This window comes from Palaemon carinicauda, chromosome 20 (genome assembly GCF_036898095.1).
Source record: "Palaemon carinicauda isolate YSFRI2023 chromosome 20, ASM3689809v2, whole genome shotgun sequence".
Taxonomy (NCBI): domain Eukaryota; kingdom Metazoa; phylum Arthropoda; class Malacostraca; order Decapoda; family Palaemonidae; genus Palaemon; species Palaemon carinicauda.
The window spans coordinates 21,206,324-21,212,323 of record NC_090744.1 but is presented as its reverse complement, the minus strand read 5'-3'; positions in this window follow the sequence as shown (position 1 = coordinate 21,212,323).

The following is a 6,000-nucleotide window of genomic DNA, read 5'->3' as shown; positions in this document are numbered from 1 at the left end:
AGCCCGTGTCTGATGTGTCCGAGAGGAGACGGCGGTCGGGTTTCTGAACAGCCAAAGGTAGACTTCCTTGAGAAGAAAGCTGTTCTTACACCACGCGAGAGAAGACCTCCTCTCTTCGGAAACAGGAACTGAGACCGTCTCTAGCGTCATGTCCTTTATCCAGTGAGCAGCTAGATGATACTGAAGGGGGGGAGGTGGAGTCTCCCTAACACGATGAACAGGGCCAGCGATGAAAGTGTCCCTGTTAGACTCATCCACTACCTGACTGAGCATCGGTTCCTTCTCAGCATGCTCTGGATGCATTCTAGGGCTTGGAAGATCCTTGGGGCCGACGGAAAAGCCCGAAAAGCTCGACTCTGAAGATCCATACCCAGGGAGACAATGGTCTGGGATGGGATGAGCTGAGACTCCTCAAAATTGACCAGGAGGCCCAGTTCCTTGGTCAGATCCATAGTCCATCTGAGAATCTCCAGACAGCGACGACTTGTGGGAGCTCTTAAAAGCCAGTCGTCTGACGGAGCCGGACACAAGATCATGGTACTGCTGCACAGTCTGTGAACTGTCAACCATGGGGAAGCGAGGAAGTACAGTGACAACCCGAAGCTGTCTAGACTGTCTGGGTCGTACAGACAACTCCTTATCGGGTTGCTGAGGTTGCCGCACTGCGTCACAACAAGTCACTTCTGCTGGTTGTTGAACGTCTTCCCAGTGACACACTGACTCCGTAAACAAAAAATCCTTTAACAAGGACTAAGCTTGGACTGCATGTCTTGCAACACAGCTCAAGGTCTATGGGAGCAGGTGTGGTAACAGACGGGGTTAGTGACTGAAGTGGAACCATTACCTTCCCTGGAAGCATGTTATGCTTAAATAAAAGTCCATAGGAGGCTACGCAGCTAAAGGCTCCTCTCCAAATGACAGAGTCCTCAAGGGAATATCAGAAGGAGGGAGAAAAGCACTTTCTCATCTACAGGGACCATATCCGAGAAAAGCTAAGTTCTCTCAGTGAGGGTTTCAATGGTGCAAAAGCAGCAGACTAGAAGGCAACGTTATGAAACTGCTTGACAGTCTAGTGAGTTGGCAACAACCAAAGATGTGTGACTGAGAAGCATGCGGTAAGGTATGCAGAGCATGTTGTATGCAGAGCATGCTGTATGCAGAGCATGCTGTATGTAGAGCATGTTGTATGCAGAGCATGCTGAATGCAGAGCATGCTGTATGCAGAGCATGTTGTATGCAGAGCATGCTGAATGCAGAGCATGCTGTATGCAGAGCATGTTGTATGCAGAGCATGCTGTATGTAGAGCATGTTGTATGCAGAGCATGCTGAATGCAGAGCATGCTGTATGCAGAGCATGTTGTATGCAGAGCATGCTGTATGCAGAGCATGCTGTATGCAGAGCATGCTGTATGTAGAGCATGCTGTAAGGTAAGCAGAGCGTGTTGCATGGCGTGTAACATTTCTCAGAAATTCCATGACCAGTGCTAGAGTGAGTAATATCGCATTACCGTCCATTGAAAGTGCACGTGCCGAGGGAATTGATTTAGACTGTTTTGTTGATGAATTTGATAGCCGGCATGATAATCGTAGAATTAAGCTACACTAAATGTACTATAATCTACTTCACCTCAGGAAAGGGAAACTCGCCCTGTTGGCAACACTGCATTACTTCATGCATGCTTGCATGGGGTTTTAATATCAACATAATATTTACCTTACATTCATAACTCATGATTCATTTTTGTTTTGAAGATATTTTTGCCATATTTTGCGATATTGTTAAAAAAATATTGCAAGGAATACATATATATTTTTATATAAGTAATACAAATAACCTCCATTATCATAATGTTTGTGTAGGCATACATGTATATGATTACAAATGCAAGTTATGAAAGTAATGAGGTGTTATTGTCATTTGTTATTTCCAAGTTGAATGGGAAGAGGCTCAAGTTGAGGAGAAAGTGGCAGATGCATGCGTTGAGGTGGCTGACTCATAGCATGAGGTTGCTGCCTCAAGAGTTGCGCTTGCTGTAAGGGTTGCGGATGCGCAGTAGCAGGTTCCTGAGGAACGAGTTAAGGCTCCTGAGGTGTGAGCTGCGAGAGTTGAGGTAGCGGCTGCGCAGAACGCAGTTCTTGTCTCGCGAGTTGAGGTTCCTGAGGTGCTAGCCTAAGCTGCAGCGAGTGCTGAGGTGGCTGCCTCATTGATGGAAGAGGTTGTCGTACCTCAAGAGATTGTTGCCTCGCTGGTGGAACCGCAAGCGGAAGCGGAGGAAGTAAGGCATAAGATTCCTGCTCCCATTGCTGAGGTTGCCTTAAGGAAGGCGGAGGTTGCTGCACACCGCTGGTAACTGGCAACTCAGTACGCGGTAAGGTATCCTGAGGAACCTCAACATCGAACGCCTGGCAGACTGGACTGCGGTGAGGCGGAGCGATCGCAGGAGGAGGTGTAACCTTCTCAGCCTGACACTCACGCATTAAGACCGCAAGCTGTGACTGCATGGACTGCAGCAAAGTCATCTTGGGGTCGGCAGACGCTAAGGTCTGCTGAGGCAAAGCCTTAACAGAAGATGAGGTCTGTTGCGGCATCACCTTACCTCTCTTAGGAGGTGTGCAGTCACCTGATGACTGCGGAGAGTCAGAGCTAACCCAATGACTGCATCCGGGTTGTTGAACTCTAGAGGTCTGGACTTTACGTTTAAGAGGTCTTGAGACCTGAGTCCAGCGTTATCTCCCCGAAATTTCTTCTGCAGACGAGTAAAATAAGGGCTCAATCGTCTGCGGGTGGGAGTGACGGTCTCTGTAAGACACGCCCGCAACCACCGAGGATACTTCTGTGCGCCGATCAAGGCCTGCCGAACCCTTTTGCCCTTCGACATTGCTTCTCCCCTGGGCTTGGGAGCTTGCAAGAGGTCCCGGACTGGGAGGACGACTGGCACGCAAGAAGTACCCTCACGCACAACACTGACACACTTTGCGCTAATCACTTATCACTTTTGAATTTCTGTTTGCACTTATTTCACTGAACTCGAAACTTTAAGTGGTTTGTACCTGAAACACGCAATTCTATCCTTCTTTAAAAGTTAGTAATTGCGAAAACAGAATTACAATGTAACAGAAAAATCTAATGAAAGATAAATAATTCAGTGGCTGGAAAGAGACTAAACACTAGATCAAATAAACTACGTTTAAAATCTCTCACCGCATAAAGCTTGAGAACAAGAATAAACTCTAGAAACGTTTACCTTCTTCCCCTAAAGAGACTAGGGAGAAGAGCAAAAACGATAACAACGTTACTCGCTTGAACGAAACGTTTATCCAGCTCTCTCTCCCTCCGTCTCTATCTCTCTCTCTCTCTCTCTCTAGACTTAGAACCTGAGAGAAGAGCCCAATCATATATACTCGTTAAAACATATTATTGTTAAAGGAAAAAAAAAACTGAAAGATTTCCCAAATAAAAAGTTCCTTTATTAGAATTAAAACCATTAAGCTAAGAAAGAATGAACAAAACGTTATAAACGGTTTACTCTTACTGCAACGTGACACCGTGAAAATTCTCTCTCTATCGTAACGATAGAGCGCAAGTTGAACGTTCTGAACGTCAACAACTGCAGAGACAAAACAAAACGTTAGTTCAACTTTGAAACAGTACGAGACTATCAAAGAAATTCTTTCAAAAACATTAAAATAGCATAATATGTTAACAGGTAAAACCGAAATGACGGGCTCAATGTTAATTAACTTCGGTATACGAAAAGACCGCCTACTATTAGGAAAGGTCGAATATAAACAAATATAAAAATTAATTTTAATAATTTTATAATAAAAGGAAGTTAATCGAAGAGGCCTATAAAAGGCGGAGAGATATAAAATAAATCTATAACTTTTGTTAAGCAAAATTAAGAAAGAGAGTCTATACTCTCTTAGACACCAACACTTCCGTCTAAGGGAAGGGTCGGCCATTTAAAGGTGAAAGAGAGTTCATACTCTCTTCGTCACCATAATTAATCAAATTAATTCCAAAAGCTAGCTAAGCTAATAATAGAACTTCCTGAATAGCGAAAGCTGAAATCTTAGAGCAATACTTCACCAAAAACCGTGAACAAGACTCCAAAATTATAAGCGTATCCATGAATGTCTTGCCGGAAGCAGGACAGAGGAAAAATTGAAGTGGTGTCAACAAGAAGTACTGCAGTACCTGGCCACAGGTGGCGCTTGTGAGTACACCCCCCTCTTGTATAGCGATCGCTGGCGTATCCCTTCCGTAGAATTCTGTCGGGCAACAGAGTTGACAGCTACATGATTATCGGGTAAGTTTAATATTGAAAATATTCATTTAAAAAGTTTTAAATCATTAGCTCTTTAAAAGCTATTTACGATTGAAAGGGCTCAACGTTGTTTAACTTCGGTTTCCAAGTTAGGACCGCCTACTCTCAGGAAAGGTCGCATATAAACAAATCATTAAAATTTATTTTTATGTTTATTATAAATGGAAAGTTAATCGAAGAGGCCTAATAAAGGCGGTGAGATATAAAATATATAGAGGAAAATCTATAATTAATTTATAACGTGATAAGATAATTGCTAAAAGCCTAAACACACTTCCGTCTAAGGGAAGGGTCGGCCATTTAAAAGTCAAAGAAAGTCCATACTCTCTTTGTCATCAAAAATTAAATCTATCCAAAACGAGTTCAAGATTTAAGATGAAGATAAAACACCTGCACTGCAAAAGCTCAAACCAAAATGAAGTACTTCACCAAATATGTTGAGAAAACTCCAGGTTCTACAGCGAGTAAAAGTACGTCTTGTCGACACGTCGACAGAGAAGAAATTGAGTCTTTGTTTACATCGAGAGTGGTATCTGGCCGACAGTTGGCGCTGGTGGGCACACCCGCAACCTGTATAGCGATCGCTGGCGAGTTTTTTTACTGTATGTGTCTGTCGAGCAACAGAGTTGCAGCTATTATATATTCACCGGCTAAGTTAAATATTTAAAAATAACATTTTCAATGGATACAATGCACAATTCGCAAATAAACTACGAACACATTTATAAAACTGCACAGCATAGCCCAAGCATACTGTTTAAGATTTCTTTAAATAAAATATAGGAATTAAAAAATTAAATATACCACACAGTATATGGACTCCTCCTTGAAGTAAGACTTCATTCATGGCTTCCACTTTCAAGTCCTGCCTTCACTCAGTTTGCAGATGGAGAAGATCCTGACTTCTTTAATTCCAAATAGTCCTAAAAAGCAGAGTGGGGTAAAAAAAAAGATTAAGGTAAGCAAATGACACTGATTAGGTCTTTGATTAAGTTCAAATATCAATATCAGAGTATTTTTTTTCAATTAATTTAAAGTATAAAATATTAACATAAAACATTTCAAATTATTACTTTAAACATGGTACTATAATGAAATTCTCACCTTAAAAACAAAATGATTAGTAACTTTGTTACAAAATTCTATGTAGTTGTCCATGACCACGAAAGTTACAAGTTGGAGCAATCAAACCTGAAATGGCCAAAAGTAACTAGTTTCTTCAGTGACATAAGATACACCAATAAGCCATTTCAAAAACTTGGCTAAATGATTTGAGTGCTAAAACTCCTGGATCAAGAATGACAATCTGACCCTGTCCTCTTGTCAGGTGAACCAATTCCTCTTCTGTAACGATGACCATTTCCAGGTACAGTACCCAGTCTCCATCGAAGGTATTAGGATCCTCAGGACATGACAAACTTGAGACACTAGGGCTAAAATGTTGTCTTAACTCTTCTGCTCTTTTATCGAAATGTTACGAAAACTTCAGGCATCCATGCTGCTACTGGCACCCAGGAATTTTGGAAGTGAGGATAAGTGAGGAACAACCAAAGGCTAGTCATACCCTTGGCTGTTTCATTTTTCTTCCATCATCAGTCTTATGTCAGTAAAGAAACCAATGGCCATGAGCTGGATGAATTTACAATAGGCAGAGGTGTCTATGCTGGTGCC